Source organism: Schistocerca gregaria, chromosome 9 (assembly GCF_023897955.1).
Source record: "Schistocerca gregaria isolate iqSchGreg1 chromosome 9, iqSchGreg1.2, whole genome shotgun sequence".
Lineage (NCBI taxonomy): Eukaryota > Metazoa > Arthropoda > Insecta > Orthoptera > Acrididae > Schistocerca > Schistocerca gregaria.
In genome coordinates, this window is record NC_064928.1 from 33,934,553 (window position 1) to 33,961,087 (window position 26,535).

Below are 26,535 nucleotides of genomic sequence, written 5' to 3' on the forward strand. Positions count from 1 at the left end.
CTGCAGGGTCATGTGAAGCAACATTAAGTGATTTGGTACTCCTCAAAGAGACGGCCATTTGAGAACAGCCAGACCGTCACAGCTTGATGCGCTTCATGCATCAAGCATGCACCCCGATACAACCCACTCTGATCAGGGACTCTCCCGTGGGTGCCAATGAGCCATCTGGCACTCAGGCCGTTGCCTGGTGCTGCAAGATGACAAGCAACCACACCTCGGCATACATGGTGAGGCAACAGCTCAGGTATCAATGGTGTCATTCCTGTGTTCTCAGGTGGCTCAGCCAGATGGGTGCACGGCCCCACCATGCAGATTTGCTACACATGCTGCTGACGTAGTGGGGCAGAGGAGGCCTATGGCAGAGAAGAAAGAGGTGTAGGAAGGGGGGGCGGGGGATTCACACCGTAGACACTAGGGAGGGAGTTCTTCCCCAAATGACTCACATTAGAGGCAGAGAATTTAGAAGTGGAGGTCACACCCAAAGAGCAAAAAGGGTGATAGAGAACAGGCAAGAGGAACAAAACTACAAGGAATATAGGGAACCAGGTGGATAGCCAGGTCAACATAAATAAGAACACCGAGAGGGGGGGAAGGAGAAGCAGTGGGGGAAAATGATGCTGAGGGAGGTGCTTGGGGAAGGATGGAGCAATGGGGAAGGAGCAAGGATGAGGAGAGAGGAGCTCGGGGAAGGAGCAAGGATGAGGAGAGAGGGGGCTTTGGGAAGAAGGGGGCAGTGGGGAAGGAGCGAGCACGAGGGAGAGAGGGGCACGCTGAACGACAAGCAGCCCGGGAAGGGTCCATGCGTGCCATGCACTTGCAAATTAATCATGAGATGCCTTCAATGGGAATTAAAACGTTGATTAAAATGGTATGACAAAGGAATACAAATAAAAAAACTGTGTAAACCAATTAACTGAATAAAAATAATGAAGAAAATCATTATGATAAGAAAAAAAAAGGTTAAGCACCGAACGACATTCAAAGCCACAACCTTAGCATACCCATTATGCTACAGCCCTTTTTTAAAGCTAAAGACAGTCATGCAAAAATTCTGAAATATTTTTTTCATTGATTGATCGCAAATGAGGGTTCACCAGAGTGTGATACCTGCAATCTTAATCTAAATCACTTATAGATGGTTTCAGAAAGTCAATCCTACGCTGGGGACCTCTAAAGGTCGAACTGCTGTGCACAGTGATCTTAGCTGGGAATGGCTGTGAGTGTACAAAAGGGGATGCTTTGGTGCTTGCTATGGGAAGTGTAGAGATGTGGTGGTAACAGAATGTTGCAGTTATGTTAGGATGGTCTGGAGGAGGGAAGGATTATGCAGGTGCACCATGTGGATGGGAAGTGAGTATGAGGCTGGAGTGCAAGCAGGGGACAGGAGAGAGGCAGGTGAAGAATAGAGAGTAGCGAAGATTGAGCATAGGACGATTATGGGAAAAGGACATCATGTAGGTGAAGTTCCCACCTGTGCAATTCAGGAAAGCTAATGTTGGTAGGAAGAATCCAGATGGCATGGGCTGTTAAGCAGGACTGACGTCAAGCACTCTGCTTTGTGCAGCATGTTTGGCAACTCTATGGTTCAGGTGTCTTTGCGCAATATTGAAGTGAACATTTGTGCAGACGGAGAGCTTGTTAGGTCATCCCCAAGCAGGCTGCAGCACAGTGGCACAGTGGTTTGAGCCGCATCAGTAGACTAATGGCTGCTTTCACAGGTGGCTCAGATGTTGAAGGGGGTGGAAATGCCTGTCCAAATATGGCAAGAAATCACAGAGATTTTCAGACAGACAGAAATTTACCTCGCCACTGCCACCCACTTGACTCACTATCATCCGGGGGAGACAGTGAATCATGTTCTCTGTCAGAGTTTCAACTGCCATTTTTTGTGCTCTTAAATGAGAAATATTCTCCCCATCCCTAATTCACTGTTATGCCACTGTCCACCCAACTTATGTGCCCCCCGCCCCCTGCTCCCAACACCTTGTCTTATGGCTCATATCCCTGTGAAAGACCCAGGTGAAAGATTTGTCTCACACAGCCTCCCAGTACCATCTACTCCAATCTTGTCAGAGGTATTTCCTTTCCAGTCACAGGCAGGAACAATTGTCACCGCAACCATGTGGTCGACTATCTTGGCTGAAGCACTGTGCAGCATTCCATGTAGTTGTGTCCATTAACACTCTGTCTGTCCACATGAAAGGCCAACACCAAACTGTGGTCAAGAGACAGCTGACCACCTAGTTGTTGAACATACTATGTAAAAAGGTGGGCACGACTTGGGTCACAACCAAGTTCCCGTAATCCTCCCTCTATCATCTTCCTTGCTCCCACACCAGCATGACACAGACCACCTATTCCCCCCAGCACCCCTCCTTACCCCTTCCCCTCCCCACCCACCTGCCTCAACCAGCACAGCTTCCTGATGAATATGGAAGCCTACCATCCTGTCGCGCCATGTCCCTGCACACTCCCACGGGCAGCATCATAGCATCTTCCTGCATACCTATCCTGCTATCTCCCCCCCCCCCCCCCCCTGCTGCTGCCCATTGCCTCTTATGTACACTCTGCACCAGATATCTGAAAGCATGGGTGATGTCACAGCAGGGACTGATGTGGAGCTCGGAACAAGGGTATGCATGCCAACCTGAGAACATTGGCTATGCTAGGCTGACCAGACGTCTCAGCCTTCACATCATTCTGGACATGTAATTGTCCCAGTTTTAATCGAGAAACAATATGCGTGCAGTAACATTTCTTATTTAATTAAAAATTATGAGAATCAAATTCCCTAGTAGTTGGACGTTAGAGAAATGTATTTCACAGTACTTACCATACTTACCGCATTAATAATAAAATACCTTCTTTCTAATGAGGAACTGCTAAAATCAATCCATTCTTCTCATAAATACTACTAAGGTAAATCTTAGGATAAAATATTTACTTTGTGTCTTATTACAGATTAGTAATATTTACATTTCCCATCCCAATTCACATATTGAAGACACTTTTTTTGAGTTCTTCAATTGTAGCATCATCATGGGTCTGTTATCAGCTTCAAAATATCAAGGTACCTGGCAAGAAAAATGAGCGTACGACGTAACGGCAGTAATGAAGTTAAGTATAAAATATAAATGAATGTGTCCTGGTTTTTTCTCTTTGAAATCTGATCAGCTTAGAATGTGAGCATTTACATTCAGTCATCAACAGACAGCACAGCTACTCCTTCCAGTTCTCCATCATCTTCAGAGCTAAAATCACAGTAACCAGTTCCGCTATCATTGTCTGCACCACCAAAATCTATTATTATTTTATCTATTTAAATGGATGTAGTCCCACTCAATTTTTTTAACGTGTTCGAACAATAGAATCCAGTCTTCTTTACTCATGGATTTAAATTTCTCCTCACACAGATTTTTCACAGATGTTACATTGCAAATAACGTTCCTAAAAGCTGCCCGACCTTTTACAGTCAACCAAATATTTTCTATTGGATTTAACTCTGGATGGTAAGGAGGAAGGCGTAAAGCAACGTGACCAGCAGTTTCAAGGATTTTATGGATGGAATACATTCCTTTGTTATCCACTTTCTGATATAGACTTTAGTTGAGTAAGATGTTGTAGCTTTATTTATTTTGCAATGTGATATGGCATATTGTCGAGAAATATTATAGAGTTGGATTTAAATTGGGAATCAGCTTTTCTGTGAACCACTTCTCAAAATTTTGTAGGTTCATTTGATTGTGGTAATCTCCCGTTGCTTGATTTGACTTCCACATAACAAGCGCATTAGGAATAAAGCCATTTTTGTCGCCGAGTTATTATTAGGCGTTGTTCCTTTGATACCGGTTTGAGAAGACCGTGAGCAGTGTTATCAATCCATGATTTCCCAGTTACATGTGAAGATAAAATAAAAGTTTTATCAACGTAAACAATGTCTGTTTTCTTCCTTTTTTTTATTTGCTTCAAATATGATATTTTTTCACTAATATTGCTTCTCTCTAACAGTATCAGCCTACTCTATTTTGTTTTCTTCCAGCGGAAACCGAATTTCGTTAGTAGCTGCCTTACACTGGTGTTGCTACCTTGGAAGTCTACTCCTTCTTTCAACTTCTGTTAAATTCTTTCCACTGTAGGCACACTTTTTCAGCCAGATAAAAGTTGTAAACAATTCTCTTAACAACAACCTAATCGAAACTGTCAACATCTGTAATTCTTTTGCGTTTATTTTTTTTTATCTGGAGTTTCAAATTTCCTTTTCCCGTGATATTCCAAAACCTTCCTTCCCTTTTAATTTTCTGGATACTGCTATGCAAAACGCCTGTGGCCACTTCAGCTCTCAGCTGAGCTTACCCCACCAGAATGTTCATCCTGTGAGAGGACTCTGCCTCCATAAACATTAAACATAATCTCCCATGACCGACTATTCAGTTTTCTGCCTTTTAGTTTTGAAGTACTAATAGACGTCATATTCAGTATGAAGTCACTGCGTACTAGTAATACAAATACCGAAAAAGAACACAAAGGTGGAACTTGTACTGTACACACGTGGCACACTGAGGGCAGCCGAATGTATTTGGGCTGAGCTGCACACTTGTGCGCATGCGCAATGGCTATCCGGCTGTTTCAGAGTAACGGTCACTAAGCTCTCAGATACCTGGCGCGGACTGTACCTCCCATTATGCACCCCAGTCACGCCTCAATGCCACAAGTGACAATGACCATATGTGTGGTTTTTTACATATGATGAAGGACTTTGCCCAACAATTTAATCCTATTCAATAATCTACTTTTAGATGTGCTCTTCTGGTACCCAATGTCTCCTCTATGAGCACAAATCTGACCTAATTAGTATTATTTCTAATAAATCCATAAGCATGGTTAATACTTTGCACATTTTGCAACAAAATAGTATAAAATAGAATCTGAAGTAGAACTGATAAATTGTCATTGTTGTTATTCATAGTACCTAGAAGGAAAGATTTTATGTAACCCACAACAACAAAAAACCTTTTACGTTGTACAAACTCTGTTGGAAGCAGCACTGTTGCATTATCTTTGTACTATGTTTTCATTTAATGTAAAGCAAACAGTACAAGTTCCTGGATAATGAAGGAGGTATATTATCTATTAAGAGGAAACACAAAAGTGCTATTTCCTGATATTAACATCTAAAAGTTACAATATTTATATTTTCCAACCACAAAAACAGAAAACTAACAGCATGGCAAGAGGAGGTAAAAAAACGCATGTTACTAAACTCTCTCAGCACTTATTGCCGCACTGGGTAGCCACTTGGTCTAGGGTGCCTTGCCAAACTTACCACAAATTCCCAAATTTCCACTTTTATTTTTAGTACATTCGTGAAATGCATGTGAAAAAATGTTGGTGCAGTGTTATTTAAATACTGCTCTAGATCTTGTATGATAATATTATTATATAGTTGCTGATAGAATGTGAGTAATTTTGTCTGGTTATCATTTCATTATCATTTATTATCCTTAAAATTTTATATGTTTAACACTTTCAACAATTCAAAGCAACACTAAAATCTATTTGACCAATTAGCTAATTCTTTTTGTACATACTGAAAATTTTTCCAAGTACTAAAAATAATATTGATGTTTTAATGTTCTTTTATAGGACCTACACGGCTGCCCTGTGAAGAGCATACGGTCTCAGGAAAGGAAACAGGGATCAACATAATCCAGCACGTGCCATGGCAATGGTTTTCCTGTCCAGAATACTGTGGTGGAAAATGGATTGCTTCATCTTACACTGTGTAAAGTCTGAATTTTTAAACACATCATTTTTGATTCTGACAAGAATTCAACTGAGACTGAATGCTTTGCATTATAATGTAAATCTGGCCTATCATTTTGAAGAATCATTCTATAATTTTTAAATTCTGGAGCTGAATCACATGAAAATGTTACCAAATGTTCAGCTAATGACTTACTTCCTCGATGGATAACCAAAGATGTGACTTATTCGACGTAGCTAGTTGTCCTTATATTATAATTATGGAAACTGTAATCCTAGTCTCCCTGAATGTCTAGATGCAAACAAAATGTTGTTGCAGTTTTTTGCAATAAAGAAATGATGCTTTTTAGGTAGAGTGTGCGAAGAGTGTTATATTTCAGGCTTGTGGTCAGTTGTAATATTTTATCACAATGTCACGAAGCTTTGGAATCTTTTACACTTTGGTACTGTACATTTTATACAATATTGATTTTGGGGACCAGGAGAAAGTTTCACTGCATTTTGTTTAGTTCGGGCCACTGCTGTGACCTGGATGAATGCCTTGCATTGTCACACTGCCACTCGGGTCTCTCCAGCGCAGACTGACCCGTCTTTACCAACCAACTTCACTCATCTTGTGGGATTTCACAGCAGAAACAGGGAAACATTCAAAATTTACAAGAGACTGTTGGTAGAAATCAGTATTTTTAATCGTTTTGGTACATACTTGTGATGAAATTTCCGTATATTTTGTATGAATATATATTTCTCAAACTTTAAGACTGCCTTTAGTTTTAAGCCACTCTTGAAAGAATTGTATTGGAATTCCAGCCTGTTGTCAGTCAAGGTAAATTTATACACTTGTTAGCAAATCAGATTAATTTATTGTTTCTATAAATATGTAATTTTGGTGTCTCAGCAGCTTCATTATTTTTACCATAATGAGAACTACAGAAAATAAAAAAAATAAAGCAGAAACAGCTGACATAGGGAAAACCGCTGAGTTGCTAAAAGGAGTGTTTAGAGAAACAAGTGCACAGAATGTTGTTAGTATCTTCACACTCTCTGTATAATAGTGTAATTGTTTTGTAGAAGAAATATGTCTGTATATATTGTTTACACAAATGAATTATAAACTACAGCTTACTTGAGCATAAATTATACCTATCTGTAGTAAATCCTCAGTTTTTCCAACTATTTACATTTCCGCAAAAACAAAAAACACAAATATATATTTTAATCACCACCACCACCAACACCAACACCCCATGACGGTGGCATTGCTGTTGCTCTCGCTGAGGAATGCCAGTAGGGGCCAGGGTTGAAGCAGCCTGTGACATTTGGTATTCCAGAGCCAGTCAGCCCTAGAGCAGTCCTGGCAAGGCGTAGTAGTCTATCGGCAAGGTGCTTCTGTAACGTATGATAAAAATTATCCCAGAGACAGTCCGGCAAACTCTTTCTTTTAATCAGCTGTATGTCTGATACAGAGCAATCACTTTTGATGAAAACATTTTGACCTACTCATTCACATGTCTAATGATGTGTGTTTGTGTTGTTCACAGTTTAATATTGTAGTTTGAGGTTTAATAAATTTATTTATGTATAACTTTTCCTTCTTTGCGAACCAATCACAGTGCTAGTGCATGCATCATTACTTACATTTATTCAAAACAAACAGTTTTTATCGTTACATATACAAAACTGAATTATTGAATCTTCAGGCATTCAACAAATCATAAATGAAACAAAAATAAACAACAATATATTAACAATGTAACTAACTGCAGAAAATGTATACAACCTTTATTATGAAATCACTGGAAAATGATACTCCCATTTTAGTAAATGGGAAAATCCTGACCCAGCTGTCGACATGAGTATCCTGACTACTGCATATGTAGACTTACAGGTGGGTGTCTAAGGCTTTATGTAACGCATTTTTTCACAAAAAGGGGAGCTTGTTTAATGGTGAAAATTAGTGTTGTAAACAAAATTAAACTTACATAAATCACAATGCTACAATGAAAATTAGTGTTGTAAACAAAATTAAACTTACATAAATCACAATGCTACACAGCTCTGTCTTCTGCAGTCTTAAATTTTATTTAAAATATTCACTTTCCTACCATCTTACAATGGAATTTTTCTTTAGTATACTTGGCATGTTCATTGTAAATTATGCTAAGGTATGGGTTCATGTTAATACTGTCAGGTAAAAGAATACAACATGGACTTAGCGAAACTTGTTTGAAATCCACACATTGCCTAACATCTGCCCTGAAGTATACATAATAAGTATGATCAAAAGCAACCAATTTTCATTTTTTATTTTGTTGTACACATGTTCATGGTGTATGTTTGCATTTTCAGCTGTTTTGAATTCTTAGTTTATTGTTGACAGTTGAAAAAGCTTCCAAGTGCACAGCGAGTTTTTACGTTCAAAAAGGATGGATTGAAGAATTTGCATTCAATTTTGCTTCAAAAGTGGAATAAAGTGCTGCATGACATTTTGGCGAATTTGGTACAAGTAAGGCAACACTTGATGGGTGGTATAAATGTTTCAAAGAGGGTCAAGAAATTGTTGAAGATGATGACCGCCATGAACTCCGTAGCACGCCAATGCAAAAAAACACTCTTGACACGGATCCAGAACTTCTAAAGAAGATCATTCCAAAGGAAACTGCCTGAAAATCAATGGTTGGTGGGGGGGGGGGAGGGTAGAGGAGGGGGGGGGGGGAGTACCAAACAGCAGGGTCATTGGTCCCATTAACTAAGGGAACGGAAATCAAGGGATGAACAACACAAACGGCACAGACCAGCCAAGGTGAAGATATAAGGGACAAGCAACCAGGGTAAATGGATGACAGGCCAGCAGAAAGAGGAAAGAACAGGGGGGGGGGGGGGGAGCAGGAGTACCCCAGAAACGCTATGAGCAGTGGGGCACCAGTACCGCCACCAACCCGTCACACCAAACCATCATCACGATACAACAGGGAAAAAACGAGGGGAAGAGGACACAAGAAAAGGGGATACAACAGAATAGACAAAATGGTGGAGGGGGGGGGGGGGGGGGGGGAAGAATCTGGCTGGTGTGGGAACAAAATCAAAGCCTCCATAACCAATGCCTACCTTGATACATTTTCCAGAGGAATATTCGAAGACTTAAATGTTGGAGGACAAACCACTTTCACGAAGAAAAACAAGGAGAGAGATAACCATGGGAGGGTCATTTGCTAACACCAGAGACAAAGAAGGTGGGAGGGCATATTTAGTGCAAAGGGCCAAAAGGTGGGAGCAGCCTAGCAAAATGTGGGTCACTGTGAGGGGAGCATAGCAATTACAAGAGGTGGGGAGGAGGGTGGAGGTGCAGAGTAAAAAAGCCATGGGTCAATGTAGTATGGCCAATATGGAAACCAGCAGAGGATTGTAGAATCCCAGTGGCAGAGGCAAGAATGCCATGTGGTGGGAGCCTCTTTGATTGGATGAAGTTTATTAGATGGGGTAGCCTCCGAAGTGTCGTCCCATGATTAAGCAAAAAGGGATGTGATGTAAAGATGCAAATCCGCACCTGGAGGCAGTGGTGTAAAAGGTCTGGGAATTCATAAGTTGGGGCAGATGCCCAAAATTCATAAATGCCCAGGCATTTCAAAGATTAACTAATAAGCAGCACTTATAAAAAAGTTTAAGTTGATATTTTGTATTGGAAAAGCTGTTTTGCAACACTGTTTCTTTAGTGTATGGGTAACCAAGTTGAAAAAGTTGCTTGAGAGTTCTTAGGAGAAATAAATTTGACTGTGAAAATAACTTTTAACAACTTTAATCACGTCAGTGCTTGGGGTAGTACATAAAAAAAAAAGAAAAAGCAATGAGTTTAAAAGAAATTTTTGCGTTTATATTAAATAGCTGGCCTGTAGGTAGTATTTTCACTCCTACTGCAAAAAATTTTAGAAGTTGTCCTCGATCACTGTACCTAACACAAGCACTTTTTTCAAATTCAGAGGCCACTTTAAATACTTTTTGATATGATTTTCCATTTTTTTTAATTCTATAAAACAATATTAACGAGTTTCCTTTCTCTTTTCTCTTTTAAATTCAAAAAGGCCCAAAAAGAATCTTAATGCTTGAACACCCAGCATATGTTCAACAACCTCTTGTCTGTAACACTGTAAATAACACAAAGACGAGATTATGTTGCTTCTTATTGAATCACATAGATTTTAATGACTGTCAGACAGCCACATCAAAGTTGCCAATTCCAGTTAACTAAATAACCCACAAAATTGCATTAATTTCCATAAATTACCAACCGCTCACTCAAAATTTCATCACTACCTATTTACAATAATAGCAAAAGCACTAATATTTCTTTAGAAGAAATTAGATTAAAAAAAGTTCATCCATAATGATTTTACTTATGGATGAGTCGCGTACCAATTCAGATTCCACAATTCCAAGAATTGTGGATTCTCTAGGAATAGACTAGTATCGGAATCTTAACAATTCCAGCATCTTGGCCATTGATTCTTTGTTATTAAATCCTTTTAAGGTTACTGTTCTCATTTTATCTTCACAGTCGTACAAAAGTAGATAAAGAAAGAAGCAGGAAAGAAAACTACTGTCAGTCTCAAATGTCGCTACATCTGACAGTAACATCCACTGAAAACAGTTCAACATTTAAGAATATATTTATCATCAAGGAACAAGTGCCAGCTGTTTAATACATTCAGTAATAATTTTGTTATCAACAATCATTTTTCAATAACATTCAGTAATTTGACATGGATTATAAACGTGTTACATTATAAAGCGATGACCTAAGAAGTTTGTGTACTGTAAGCTGGAATGCTAGTAAAAAAAGAAGAAGAATGCATTAACTGCATTTTAGTTTTTAGCTGGTAAATTATGTATTTAAAAAGTACCTTTTTTTATAAGTGCGCACATTTTGGCCACTTAAAACTGCTTTGGGCACATGCCCATGTATTACTGTCCTTCCCTCTGGGCATTTTCCCAGCCCACATCATTACCCGGATGGGGATAGAACAGACAGTAGGCGTCCACCCCAGCCAGACAGTCAGTAAGTTTATTACCAGGGATATCAACGTGGCCAGGAACCCACAGGAAAACAACTGAACAAGCAGCATTGCCAAGATCAACGAGAAATTAATGGATGCCAGAGAACAAGGGGTAGCAGAGAAACTCTTAAGTGATAGCCTGAAGGCCACACATTGAGTTGATACATAACAAAACTCAGGTAGGAGAGGACCATTTAATGAAGCAAAGGAACCTATAGATGGCCACCAATTCCCCAGTAAATACCCCACAAGTAGCAGGCAAGAGATGCCAAAGAAGATGTGAAGGCATACCCCACATGATCAGCAGATTTAGAGTCATCAGTGTAAAATGCAATGGTATCCTGAAACTCTTGTAAGAGCATTTGGAACAGTCAATGAAACACCACTGAAGCGACTGAAGCTTTCGGACCCCAGAAGAGATCCACCCGGATATGGGGCGGAGGAACTAACTGGTGGGATTAGTTGGGAGAGAACATGGTTACGAGTACAGAGAGGGGGGAGATGGAAGTCGTGGCAGAGAGAAGCGAGAAGAATCACAACCGCTAAACCCACTCTAAGGTGGGCAGCGGGTGAGCAATGGCGTAAAGGTGTGAAAAGAATATAATAGAAGGGGTGAGCAGTGGGAGAGCGGATAGTGATGGCACAGGAAATCAGGAGCAGGGCGTGCCAAATGAAAGGGGGAAGGATCCCAGCATCCACTGGAAGACTAACAACATGGCTAGTGGAAGGCACCATAGTACAGTGACAGAAATGCAGCACCCTCCACTTAAGGGGAGAGGAATGAAAACCGTGCAAGAGTTTGTGTGGAAGCACAGTGGATGGCACGCTGGAGCTGTCTTTCCACCGAGGTCACTGAGTGGGAGCTAGCCCAACTACAGAAATCATCCATATATAGAGCAGAGGCGACCAATGGTCCAGCAGAGGGCATAAGTCCATTAAGAGTGATGAGAAAAAGTACACTTAAAAGGGATCCGTGTGGAATGCCATCGTCTTGGGTCTGTGGAGAACTGACAACGGTGCCAACACAGCCGCTTTTGAATGACTGGCGAGACAGGAATTGGTGAATAAAAATTGGGAGGGGGACTCCGAAGACCCCACTTGTGCAGTGTAAGGAGGATGTGATGGCACCAAGCTGTGTTGTAGGCCTTAGGAAGATATAAGAAAACTGTGACAAGATGACAGCACTGAGAAAAGGCCTGCTGAACTGTGGTTTCTAATTGAAGCAGACCTTCGTTTGAAGACCATTGCTCCCGTAAGCTGCACTGGTAAGGAGATGAAAAGGTCCCAAGATTCGAGAGCCGGATTGAGCACAGGAAGAGCAGTACTGTCTCTCCACTGTGAGGGGAAAATGCCTTAGAGTCAAATACGGCTAAACACATGGATGAGATATTGTCATTGTTGAGAACTGAGATGTTGAAGTAACTGGTTACGGATGGAATCGGCGCCATGAACTGAATCATGGGAACAAGAGAGCCAGAAGAATCTCCCGTACAGTAAAAGGACCATTCTAGGATTCACTTGACAAGGGTTAAAACATAAGTGGTTAGCTTCAGTCCATTGTTTCTGGAGAAGGAAAGCGAGTACTGATAGATCTGTAAAAAGCAAACCTGGAAGGGCAAGGACTGGCATAGGAGACTGCTGCTGACAACCATGGAGAGTTTGGAGTGGAGCACATACCTGTGAAGAAGGGACACAAGAACCCAGAGAGAATACAAAGTGTTCCCAAGACACCCACTTGCTCTATTTGTTTAAGTAACAGGCTTTGGCAAGACGACGTTCAAAGGTATAAGACCAGCAGAAGACGGGTGCCATGTACGATGTTGCAAGGACAATCACAGATAGTGGTGGCAATGACTGTGCTGCGCAATGGAACTGGTCGATGACAAATGGGGCCTGTAAAATGGAAAACGGCAATGCCAGCAGGGGAACCAAAGCCTGAATAGACGAAAAAGCATTGCCCCACAAAGGGTAATGGGCATAATCATCATCAAGGATGAGGAAGGGAGGAAGACTTGCTGAAGGAGTGCCTGTAAGGAGTGGGACAGAGATAGCAAACCGTGACTGCAGAGTCCAAGTGAACCCAGGCAGCAACTGTTTCCAATGTGGTTCGATGTGGGATCCATGTAACACCAATACCCATACAGACCAAAGTGCAAACATGACTGGAAGTCCTCAAAGGGCCATCCTGATTCCAACAAAGTGGTGGTGACAGAAGTATCCATTTCAATTCCTTCGACGAGTGAGGTGGCGCAGTGGTTAGCACACTGGACTCGCATTCAGGAGGACGACGGTTCAATCCCGTCTCCGGCCATCCTGATTTAGGTTTTCCGTGATTTCCCTAAATCGCTTCAGGCAAATGCCGGGATGGTTCCTTTGAAAGGGCACGGCCATTTTCCTTTCCAAATCTACCCTAATCCGAGCTTGCGCTCCGTCTCTAATGACCTTGTTGTCGACGGGACGTTAAACACTAACCACCACCACCACAGTTCCTTCCAAATAGCACGTGGTGGGTATCCAAATGGAAGGTGAACGTGCTGGAGCCGATCAAGCCACCAGGTCACGAATAAGGATGGTGTGACATCCATAAATAAGAGGTCAGACTCAGGTTGTGAGGAGGGGACATGGCATATTCACAGGCATGGGACAGAGTGGGTGGCATGTCGAGGGACTCACATTTCTTTTTCTTCTTCTCTTTCATAGGTTGAAGAGAGCAGGGCACAGAGGGAGAGCAGACTTCCACAAGATCCGGATCCGAAAGAGCTGGTGAACTTGGGGCGCAAAGACTGTGCGTCCTGTGGCCCAGTTGTTGTAGCACGCTTCTGGCACTAATGGACGCCAAAGAAGGGGGACATTTCTTCAGCCAGAGAGGGTGTGGGAACCACAAGGGAGGGGCAGAAAGGACATAACAGAGGCAAAAACACATCCACATCTACCTCTACATCTATACTCTGCAAAACCACTGGTAGGTGCATGACGGACGGTACGTCCCATTGTACCAGTGATTATGGTTTCTTCTTGTTCCATTCATGTACGGAGTGTGGGAAGAAAAATTGTCTGACTACCTCAGTGTGTGCAGTTATTATCCTAATCTTATTCTCACGATCCTCATGTGGGTGATACATAGCGGACTGTAGGATATTATTAAAATCCCCATTTAAAAGTGGCTCTTGAAAGCTTGATGGTAGACTTTCTCGGGATAGTTTACCTCTATTGTCAAGAATCTTCCCATTCACATGTTAAATATAGTCATCAGCTGTTTAGTAAAGCTGATTCAGTTGCTGTAGAGACCTTTGTAAACCTTATCAATGAACAAGAGTGGCAAGATGTTTATAGCGCTGATACAGTAGACGATAAATATAGTGCTTTTCTCAAGACTTTTCTCATACTCTCTGAAAGTTGCTTTCCGTTAGAACGTTCAAAACTGGGTACTAGCACAAACAGGCAGCCTGGGTGGCTGACTAGAGGGATAAGAATATCCTTTAGGACAAAGTGGCAATTATATCAAAATATTAGAAACAGTCAAAATCTAAATGCAGCAGCCCATGACAAACAGTATTGTAAGGTGCTTACAAATGTTATTAGGAAGGCAAAAGGTATGTGGTATGCAGCTAAGTCTCAGGATAAAATTAAAACCATATGGTCAGTCGTAAAGCAAGTGGCTGTCTGCACAGACAGGTTGATGGTATAGAATCAGTGCATAGTGGGAATGTCCGTGTTACTGGTAAGTCGCATATATGTACAGTATTTAATAATCACTTTCTGAATAAAGCAGGTGAACTAAATAGAAACCTAGTCGCTACAGGGAATCATATAGCGCTCATAGAAAAAAGTGTTCCAAGACTGTTACCTGAAATGCTCCTCCATGATACTGACAAGAGGGAGATTGAGTTAAATCACTAAAGACCAAGAACTCTCATGGATATGGCGGGGTATCTAGCAGAATACTGAAGTATTGCCCTATGTATGTTAGCCCAGTACTTAGCCATATCTCTAACTTTTCCTTTACGAGTGTTCGGTTCCCTGACCAATTAAAGTACTCGGTAGTGAAGCCACTTTATAAAAAGGGAGACAGGGATACTGTTCACAATTATAGATTTATTTCTACACCATCGGTGTTTGCTAAAGTTATCGAGAAGGTTGTATACACAAGGTTACTGGAGCATTTAAATGCACATAGTTTGCTGTCAAATGTACAGTTTGGTTTTAGAATTGGTTTAACGACTGAAAATGCTACATTCTCTTTTCTCTGTGAGGTTTTGGATGGATTAAATAAAAGGTTGTGAACACTAGGTGTTTTCTTTGATTTAACGAAGGCTTTTGACTGTGTTGACCACAAAATATTACTGCAGAAGTTGGACCATTATGGAGTAAGGGGAGTAGCTTACAATTGGTTCACGTCTTACTTTAAGAACAGAATATTGAGAGTGGTAGTGATGTTCAGTCCCAATGGGGCACTGTTAAGTGGGGCATTCCCCAAGGGTCGGTGCTGGGACCACTGCTGTTTCTTATTTGTATAAATGATATGTCTTCTAGTATTACAGCTGATTCAAAAATATTTCTGTTTGCTGATGACACCAGCTTGATAGTGAAGGATCTTGTGTGTAATATTGAAACAGTAACAAATAATGTACTTCATGAAATAAGTTCGTGGCTTGTGGAAAATAATTTGATGCTAAATCACAGTAAGACTCAGTTTTTACAGTTTCTAACTCACAATTCAACAAGTACCGATATTTTGATCAGACAGAATGGGCATATTATAAGCGAGATGGAACAGTTCAAGTACCTAGGCATTCAGATAGATAGTAAGCTGTTGTGGAAAACCCATGTCCAGGATCTTTTTCAGAAACTAAATGCTGCTTTATTTACCACTAGAACAGTATCTGAAATAAGTGACACTTATACACGAAAATTATTCTACTTCGCATATTTTCATACGCTTATGTTGTATGGTATTATTTTATGGGGTAATTCTTGTGATTCAAAAAGGGTATTTTTGGCTCAAAAAGGGGCTGTTCGGGGTATATGTGGTGTAAGTTCGAGAACTTCTTGTCAACCCATATTCAATAGTCTGGGAATTCTGACATTGCCCTCACAATATATATTTTCTTTAATGTCGTTTGTTGTTAGCAATATTAGCCTAGTCCCAAGAGTTAGCAGCTTTCACTCAGTTAATACTAGGCAGAAATCAAATCTGCATGTCGAATGCACTTCCTTGATTCTTGTGCAGAAAGGAGTGCAGTATTCTGCTGCATCCATTTTCAATAAGCTACCACAAGAACTCAAAAATCTTAGCAGTAGCCCAAACTCTTTTAAGTCTAAACTGAAGAGTTTCGTCATGGCTCACTCCTATTCTGTCAAGGAGTTCCTGGAAGAGCTAAAAAATTAAGCAAATTCCAGTGTTACAGTGTTGATTTTCTTTATTTAAACTTACAACTTGAATCCCGAATACTTTTTTTTTTTTATATTTCATTTTATCGGTTTTTAATATCGTGTTATAATTTCATGTATTGACTCGTTCCGTGACCATGGAGACTTCTCCTTAATTTGGTCCCACGGAACAATAAATAAATAAAAATAAAAAATAATAAATTTCCTTTAGTATCTACGTGACACTCTCCCACAGATTAAACAAATTGTGACCATTCATGCTGGCCTTCTCTGTATACATTCAATATCCTGTGCGGTCCTATTTGGTACTTGACCAATAACCTATGATGGCCTGCACGCGTGATTTGTAAGCAATGTCCTTTGTAGACTTATTGCACTTCCCCAGTATTCTACCAATAAAACCACATCTATCACCTGATTTCGCCATGAATGAGCCCATGTAATCATTCCATTTCCTATTCCTACAAATTGTTACACCCAGGTATTTGTATGAGGTGGTTGATTCCAACAGTGACTCACCGATACTACAGTCATAGAATACTATATTTTTTCCTTTTTTGAAGTGCACAATTTTACATTCCTGGACATTGAGAGCAAGTTGCCAATCTTTGCACCACTTTGAAATCTTATCAAGATCTGACTAAATATTTATGCAGCTTCTTTCGGATAGTATTTCATTATAGATAACTCTTGCAAAAAGCATGATTTTATTATTAATATTGTCTGCAACGTCATTGATATACAACATCAACAACAAGGATCATAAAACTCGTCTCTGGATTACACCCAAAGTTACTTCTCCATCTGGCAATGAGTTTCCATCTAAGAGAACAAGAAATACTGCATCTACCTGATTGACTTGATGCAAAGCCTTCAGCATGTCAAGTGAGAAAATTGCAAGTTGGGTTCCCCACAGTTGATTTTTTCAGAATACATGCTGGTTCACATTGAAGAGGTCATTCTGTACAAGATACCTCAGTAGAAGTCACTGACACAGAATCAAGTAGACATATTTCTGATGAGCTTCAATGTAAGGTAAATGATCAGGAGACATATCTTGTATCTGCGACTGCTACGGTCACAGGTTCGAATCCTGCTTCGGGCATGGAGGTGTGTGATGTCCTTAGGTTAGGTAGGTTTAAGTAATTCTAAGTTCTAAGGGACTGATGACCTTAGAATTCAAGTCCATAGTGCTCAGAGCCATTTGAACCATTTTTGGTGTGGGATAATGAACAAGCGTAAGTACAACGAAAACTATTTAGAAATGGGCTATATGGAGACAAAGGAGGTTAGAGCTCAGTGTGTAATTTGTGCGCCTGTTCTTCCGAACAGTTAAATGCTCCCAGTTAAATTGCACTGTCATTTTGAAGGTACTCACCCGGGTTTCCAGGCTAAAGACATTGATCTATTTAAAAGGAAGAGTGCTGAACTAGCTGCTTCTCAGCATTGCATGAAAACTCTTGCAAAAACAATTAATGAAAATTCATTAAAAGCTTCTTTCTTGGTTAGTTATCGAGTGGAAAAAACAGGCAAAGCTCATACCATTGCAGAAAATCTCATAATTGTATCGTTAATTTCAAGTTGTTTTCATTCATCTCTAAACCAAAGACTACTGATACTTTGAGGGCGGGGGGGGGGGGGGGGGGGGGGCATTGCATGGGTTTTGCTCTGAAATTTAAAGTTACTGTGCTCTTCACTGACTAAGGGTCCGCCATGGATTTTCGACTGAAGGAGTCCCCAGCGGGAAAGGTTGGGAAGCCCTGAAATAGAGGTTCCACTGTACATCAGAAATACGTGCCTGAAATGCAGGCAGCAAAAGCACCTGCACAAGTGGTGGGACATATGGCGTCACTCACACCAGTAACATGTAACCTTTACCCCTCTCAAAAGCCAGAATACATGTGCTAGTGTCTGTGCTTGGCCCAGATTTCCCCATCCATTTGAAGGAAGAAGTCCCTATGAAAAATGAGTCTCTGCACCATATTCAAAAACTGGTGATGTGTAATGGACATCACAACATCGCCAAGATGATCACAACCATGAAGGGCTGCAGATTGGACAACAGAAGTAGTTTTGAACAACAGGGAACCTAACCACATCTCACCAAGTTATTCCACTTCGCTAAACTTAACTTCAATATTTTCCCCAAAACATAATGGATTTGTGGAGGTGAATGTGTCCTCATCTATCAAGTACAGACCAGTGGTGGATTTACAGATAGGCCCATTAGACATGGCACCTTAAGGGGGGCGGCATTTTCTGCTCTGTACCCATTTTAACCTTATACGTTTTGAAATAACCTCGCTTACAAACAAAAAAAAATTTAATATTGTTAAACAACTTGCTAGTTTAAATAAGTCTTAAGAAAGACATTTGACAATACAAGTTTGGAAGTATACAAATTTACTTGATGACCGGGTTCCTGTCTGGTATCATCTTCATTATTGTTCAAAATATTTGGATGTAAACTGCCAGGACAGCTATATACAATACAATGTTTGAAATTTTAATATCTGGAGAATGTTGTCTGCTTCTACTTAACCCTACCATACTCTCCCCATGAAAATACCGAGAACCCTGAAAACCTCTGATAAACTAATCAGCAGTTCCTTAAATATCGTAACTTGTGTGGGCCTCAGTTTGTAAAACCCAACTCTACTTAAATTTCTTATAGAAATTATGGGGCAGTATCAAGTCAACGTTGCATTACTGTAATTAATGTGAAAGCTCTGTGGTCTTCAATATCTGAGCTTTGATTTAGTGATACCTATGTAACAAAACCTGTTGATACTAGAAATGTTTTACATTTTTTAACACATGTTTATATGAAAAGCAAATAAGCAGAATATCTAACAATGTGTGAAATACACTTCACAACAGTTTAAAATTTTTATTTATTAACTTACTCAATTACTTTAGGCAAAAAACCAACTTTCATTTGTTTCATTTATTGTGCTGCAGCCTGTACATTACCAAAAGTTCCCACTCTGTGCAATCAAATAGTATGTAACATTGCAAACTTTATACTACACTTCTTAACTAAGCTTTTTTTCTTCAAGGAAAGGTTATTTTTATTTTATGTTGGAACAAAAGGTGCATTTGTGTGTAGACATAACAGTAATGTTCACACAAATAACAACACACCACATTAACTGCCAACACGACTACTTAACCCTTAACACTACTATGGTCATTCACAAAAACAACTTCCATTGAGGGTTCTTTCAGACCGCATTTTTATTTTTCATATATTAAACCAGAATTTTGCCTCCTCCCACGAACCATGGACCTTGCCACTGGTGGGGAGGCTTGCGTGCCTCAGCGATACAGATGGCCGTACTGTAGGTGCAACCACAACGGAGGGATATCTGTTGAGAGGCCAGACAAACATGTGGTTCCTGAAGACAGGCAGCAGCCTTTTCAGTAGTTGAAGGGCAACACTCTGGATGATTGACTGACATGGCCTTGTAACACTAACCGAAACAGCCTTACTGTGCTGGTTTTGCGAACGGCTGAAAGCAAGGGGAAACTACAGCCATAATTTTTCCCGAGGGCATGCAGCTTTACTGTATGATTAAATGATGACTGTGTCCTCTTGGGTAAAATATTCCGGAGGTAAAATAGTCCCCCATTCAGATCTCTGGGTGGGGACTACTCAAGAAGACGTCGTTATCAGGAGAAATGAAATTGGTGTTCTACGGATCGGAGCGTGGAATGTCAGATCCCTTAATTAGGCAGGTAGGTTAGAAAATTTAAAAAGGGAAATGGATAGGTTAAAGTTAGGTATAGCAGGAATTAGTGAAGTTCAGTGGCAGGAGGCACAAGAGGTTTGGTCAGGTGAATACAGGTTTATAGATACAAAATCAAATAGGGGTAATGCAGGGTTTAATAATAAATAAAAAACAAGGAGTGCGGGTAAGCTACTACAAGCAGCATAGTGAACACATTATTGTGGCCAAGCAGACATGAAGCCCACGCCTACTGCAGTAGTACAAGTTTATATGCCAACTAGCTTTGCAGATGACGAAGAAATTGAAGAAATGTATGAGGATATAAAAGAAATCATTCAGATATGAAGGGAGACGAAAATTTAATAGTCATGGGTGACTGGAATTAGATAGTAGGAAAAAGAAGATAAGGAAATGTAGTAGGTGAATAAGGATTGGGGGGAAGAAATGAAAGAGGAAGCCACCTGGTAGAATTTTGCACAGAGCTTATCTCAATCATAGTTAACACTTGGTTCAACAATCTTGAAAGACAGTTGTATACATGGAAGAACCCTGGAGATACTGACAGGTTTCAGATAGATTATATAATGGTAAGACAGAGATTTAGGAACCAGGTTTTAAATTGTAAGACATTTCCAGGGGCAGATGTGGACTGACCACAATCTATTGGTTATTAACTGTAGATTAAAACTGAAGAAACTGCAAAAATGAGGGAATTTAAGAAGATGGGACCTGTATAAACTGACTAAACTGGAGGTTGTACAGAGTTTCAGGGAGAGCATAAGGGAACAATTGACAGGAATGGAGGAAAGAAATACAGTAGAAGAAGAATGGGTAGCTTTGAGGGATGAAATAGTGAAGGAAGCAGAGGAGCAAGTAGATAAAAAGACAAGTGCTAGTAGAAATCCTTGAGTAACAATAGAAATATTGAATTTAACTGATGAAAGAAGGAAAAAAATGCAATAAATGAACCAGGCAAAAAGGAATACAAACGTCTCAAAAAGGATATCAACAGAAAGTGCAAAATGGCTAAGCAGGTATGACTAAGAGGACAAATATAAGGATGTAGAGGCTCATCTCACTAGGGGTTAAAGTAGATAGTGCCTACAGGAAAATTAAAGACACCTTTGGAGAACAGAGAACCACTTCTATGAATATCAAGAGCTCAGATGGAAACCCAGTTTTAGGCAAAGAAGGGAAGGGAGGAAGGAGTATATAGAGGGCTCCATACAAGGGGGTTGTACTTGAGGGCAGTATTATGGAAATGGAAGAGGATGTAGATGAAGATGAAATGGGAGATACGATACTGCGTGAAGAGTTTGACAGAGCACTGAAAGACCCGAGTTGAAACAAGGTCCTGGGAGTAGACAACATTCCATTAGAACTGCTGACAGCCTTGGGAGAGCCAGTCCTGACAAAAGTCTACCATCTGGCGAGCAAGATGTATGAGGCTGGTGAAATACCATCAGACTTTCAGAAGAATATATTAATTCCAATCCCAAAGAAATCAGGTGTAGACAGATGTAAAAATTCAAAACTATCAGTTTAATACGTCACAGCTGCAAAATACTAACGCGAATTCTTTCCAGACAAATGGAAAAACTGGTAGAAACCGACCTCGTCCAAGGTCAGTTTGGATTCCGCAGAAATACTGGAACACGCGAGGCAATACTGACCTTACAACTCACCTTAGAAGAAAGATTAAGGAAAGGCAAACCTACGTTTCTCGCATTTGTAGACTTAGAGAAAGCTTTTGACAATGTTGACTGGAAAACTCACTCTCAAATACTAAAGGTGGCTGGGTAAAATATAGGTAGCGAAAGCTATTTACAATTTGTACAGAAACCAGATGGCAGTTATAAGAGTCGTAGGGCACGAAAGGGAAGCAGTGGTTGGGAAGGGAGTGAGACATGGTTGTAGCCTCTCCCCGATGTTATTCAATCTGTATATTGAGCAAGCAGTAAAGAAAACAAAAGAAAATTTCAGAGTTGGTCTTAAAATCCATGGAGGAAAAATAAAAACTTTGACAGATTTACAATGTCATTGGTGAACCTCAGAGACAGCAAAGGACTTGGAAGAGCAAAGGAACGGAATGGACAGTGTCTTGAAAGGAGGATATAAGATGAACATCAACAAAAGCAAAAGGAGGATAATGGGATGTAGTCGAATTAAGTCGGATGATGCTGAGGGAATTAGATTAGGAAATGAGACACTTAAAGGAGTATTGCTATATGGGGAGCAAAATAACTGATGAAGGTCAAAGTAGGGATGATATAAAATGCAGACTGGTAATGGCAAGGAAAGTGTTTCTGAAGAAGAGATATTTGTTAACATCGAGTATAGATTTAAGTGTATGGAAGTCGTTTCTGAAAGTATTTGTATTGAGTGTGGCTATGAATGGAAGTGAAACATGGACAATAAGTAGTTTAGACAACAAGACAATAGAAGCTTTCGAAATGTGGTGCTAGAGAAGAATGCTGAAGATTAGATGGGTAGATCACATAACTAATGAGGAGGTATTGAATAGAATTGGGGAGAAGAGGAGCTTGTGGCACAACTTGACTAGAAGAACGGATCGGTTGGTAGGACATGTTCTGAGGCATCAAGGAATCACCAATTTGGTATTGGAGGGCAGTGTGGTGGATGAAAGTCGTAGAGGGAGACCAAAAGATGAATACACTAAGCAGATTCAGGAGGATGTAGGTTGCAGTAGGTACTGGGAGATGATGAAGCTTGCACAGGATAGAGTAGCATGGAGATTGACATCAAATTAGTCTCAGGACTAAAGTCCACAACAACAACATATAGTTTCTTGACTTCCTGTCATTCATTACAGTTCTTAGAGGAGGCCTTTGTAGATTTTTTTAAAGCAATACAGTATTATAAACACTCCAACAATTAAAATAAAGCAAAATCTGGATTATATTTTTATTTGATGAGTTACGAAAATAACAGCAAATAGTTAGCTCTCTATTCGCACACAGATTTAATCAGAGGAATTAAATTACAAATTGGCAATATAAGTAGGTGGAAAAATCCAACTTGACCTTCGTCACCTTTCAGTTTATGACTCATCTTTGCAACGTAGCGAGAATATTTCAGTTCATAAGTCTATGAATGGAGAAACTTTGCAAGACTCACTGGAGGAGGAACACCCCTCTGAAAATGTCCAGCACAGCTCTGGACAAAACGTTAGGAGCTGAAGAGTTTCATGGACCACGAACTTACATCGCAGAGGGTTTACCAGAAGACATGTCATCCGGTTGTGAAAGCCTTTATACTATGAACTAAATACTTGTTCTCATGTGTCCCTGAATCATACTTTAGTCAATTTCCAGCTGCAAACACTTCATGCAGACCTTTCTGGAACACTGCGAACAAATCTTAACACCACACTGTTGATATGGATACTTTTTTCTCCCTCCTCACACGAGGAGGGCGAAAGGCGCACATTTTTCGGATTCTTCTTTATGTGTCTTAGGCTCATCTTGTAAGTGAAGTATTCTTCTGACGGTGTCGCTCAACTCTCGTGACAAGCGTCCAACAGAAATTCTACGCTTCATATGAGGTTCAACTAGGTCTCTTGCTAGTGTCTTCATGAAACTCAATTTAATCATTATTTCTGCCTTGGAATAAGCTTGATGTACCTCATAACAATTTATACCACAAGAAACATCCACTAATGAGAAGAAAATGGCCAAAGGCCATCTTCTTGTCCAGCAACTAGACGAATAAGCTGAACACCTTCGATCACGACAGTCCACACCATCTTTTGTTGTGTTATAAAACAGGATGATATCAGATTTTCCGGATTCAGGATCATTGTTTATTGAATGATGCATAGAAGAGATCAATATTGCAGTTTTGGACTTCTTGGGCACGGAGGAAACCAGAGTCATGTCTTCTGCAAAGCCGTAAACAGATATCTTCAGACCATGTTTCTTATTAGGAAATAAGTTCTGTGGGATCTCCTTTTTGTTCTTTTTCAGTGTACCAAAGTATGTGAGACCTTTTTCTGGAAGTTGATTGACTATTTCTACTGATGAGCACCAGTTCTCACCTTTAACATTTCTCCTTGTGTTTTCGATGGGTTTCACCAATCCAAGAACAGCCTGTGTGGCAACACTGTGACCTTTATCATGGCTGGGAAGGGTGTGACCGTTGCTGCCTTTTCCAGAATCAATGTATGCATTGTACAATTAATTAGTACTAGTGCCAGTCAAACACTGAACTTTCAGGCCATACTTTGCCGGTTCGTTTGGCATGTACATTCTAAACCCACACCTTCGACGAAAAGGAACAAGCATGTCATCGACACACACTGTTTGTGGCACCTACAGAGTAGCAAAGTTGACTGTTTTCAATGAAACGCAAAAAAGATTTGTCAAATTGCTGCTGATTTGTCTATTTTCTTTCTTTCCACCTGAAAACATCTCTGCCTGTTCCATCGGTTGCAAACAAGCTGTAAAGAGACTCGTTCCCTGACTTGAAAATGGCCAAATACAATAATAGACGAATTAGAGCCTTCAATTCAATGACATCAACATCTCGTAGATAGGACACTCGATTGTTAGCATACTGTGCTCCAAGCATAGATATTTTAAGATTTGCCCGTTGGTTGACAATTTTTTAAGTGCTTTAAAACGAGTAACAGTGAAAAACGCAATTATCAAAGGAAAGGCGAGAACGAGAAGCCAATGTTCTAAAAACGCTTCGCGGAGTAGATAAATTTTTCGCAAAAAGTGTTGTTGGTTCGACATCGAGTTCAGTAGTACGAATAATATTTGTGGCACTGCAACTGTTGAAGAGGTAAATACAGACGAAACAAAAGTTAAAAATGAAGAAAACAAATTGTTAGTAATTTCGAGTTTCACGCAAAACTAAGTGTCGAGTAAGATATTGAGAGAGGGAAAAAAAAAGTACTTGTTAGAGATGATCTTGCAGGATGGTTTGCCAGTGAATCAACAATCGACATTACCTTGCAACGTGGCATTAATCAAAATTGCAACAGCGATTTTTCCAATTCGAGAAGATCGATAGGCAATAAAACCAGATATTTGAACAAAAATGTATTCTACCGTAAACTTTTAAATGGTGAATCGACTATGCTTGATTTTCTAGTATTCTCCTGTAGCACCAGTGCTGTTTTTTTGTACACGAGTTAAATTGTTCTGAGGTAAGCCCGCGATTGCTACTAACGGTATTGCAGATAGGAAAAATATTTCTAATATTTTATCTCAACATGAGAATTCACTTGAACACAAAAATTCTGAGTTATCTCTCTTAACAAGAAAAAAGTCAGTTGGAACAATAGATAACCATTTGTAGTCATATGTCGAGACAGGGCTTCCCCTACGTGGGCACGTTGAAAGATTCCATTAATTACAGAATGGTCAATTTATGATATCTCTCGAACTTATAGCCGAGTTTGACACTTTTCTCACCGAGCGCATTGAACGATACGTAAATTGAAGGCAGGGACGTACAAGTTATCTTCCTTCAACGATCTGTGACGAAATAATGGAGCTTCTTTCTGAACAAATAAAAAGAATTATCAGAAGTGAAATAAAACAGGCCAAATATTTCTTTATAATAGTAGATTCTACTGAGGACATTTCACGTATTGATCAATTATCTTTCATATTAAAACATGTGAATGAGAATGGTGAACCTGCTGAAACTCCAGTGGAAGACTCTGCAGGAGAGACGCTCAGTAGCTAGGTACTGGCTTTTGTTAAAGTTTCAAGAACAGACCTTCACCGAATAGTCAAGCAGTATATTGCTCCCTCCTTCGTATATCTCGCGAAGAGACCATGAGGATAAAATCAGACAGATTAGAGCCCACACAGAAGCATACCGACAATCCTTTCACGAACAATACGAGACTGGAATAGAATGGAGAACCGATAGAGGTACTTAGGGTACCCTCCGCCACACATCGTCAGGTGGCTTGCGGAGAATGGATGTAGATGTAGAATGTTTCCTTCTGTTTTTACCAAACCCAGGACACAAATCCTTAAATTTAGCTGAGACCATGCTAAAAGTCCTGTCTACAAATTCCATCGATATTACTGACAGTAAAGGCCAGTCATACGACAAGGCAAGCAATATGTCAGGAACCTACACTGGTTTGCAGGCACACATTAGAAAACTAAATCCGAAAGCTCATTAGGTGCCTTGTGCACATTCTTAGGGCGGCAATGCACTGAGCAGACTGGCTGCAGCAGCCAGTAAAACAATGACGGCGTATGGTAGGCCGCACACTGGGCAGCCAGGATTCTCCGGCTGCGGCAGCCTGGTGGCAACAGCACGTCTCGCAGTGAGCGAGCATATGTGGCTGCCTGCAGTCTCCGCGAACTCGTCCCAGCAGCCAGACCGCGTGTCGAGTGACCGAGAGACGAAATACACCGTGACTCTTGATATGGAGAAATTTATTCCTGAGGTTGAAAGCCGAAGAGCGATCTGGGATATTTCCTCAGAAGAATACAGTTAACGTCATTTGAAGAGAAGGAGTTGGGAGGACATAAAAAATATAATGTGTGAGCAGAATATGAGCGAAAAATGACAAAAATGAATTAGGTAAGTGTTTTTTTATTTACTAC

At 40.3% G+C, this 26,535-nt stretch overlaps 1 protein-coding gene and 1 long non-coding RNA gene across 3 annotated transcripts in view; one reads left to right on the forward strand and one right to left on the reverse strand.

The window, feature by feature from the left end:
• LOC126291933 (disheveled-associated activator of morphogenesis 1) overlaps positions 1-5,835 on the forward strand; it is a 1,026,745-nt gene extending 1,020,910 nt beyond the window's left edge. For both annotated transcript variants that reach the window (XM_049985659.1, XM_049985658.1), the window contains one exon: positions 5,644-5,835. The gene's annotated coding sequence lies outside the window, so the exon portion shown is untranslated. The remainder of the gene's footprint in view (positions 1-5,643) is intronic.
• Positions 5,836-6,433: 598 nt separating this feature from the next.
• The window catches only part of LOC126291935 (uncharacterized), a 72,177-nt gene continuing 52,075 nt past the window's right edge, over positions 6,434-26,535 (reverse strand). The window contains exon 2 of the long non-coding RNA XR_007551941.1: positions 6,434-7,152. This is a non-coding gene — a long non-coding RNA (uncharacterized LOC126291935). The remainder of the gene's footprint in view (positions 7,153-26,535) is intronic.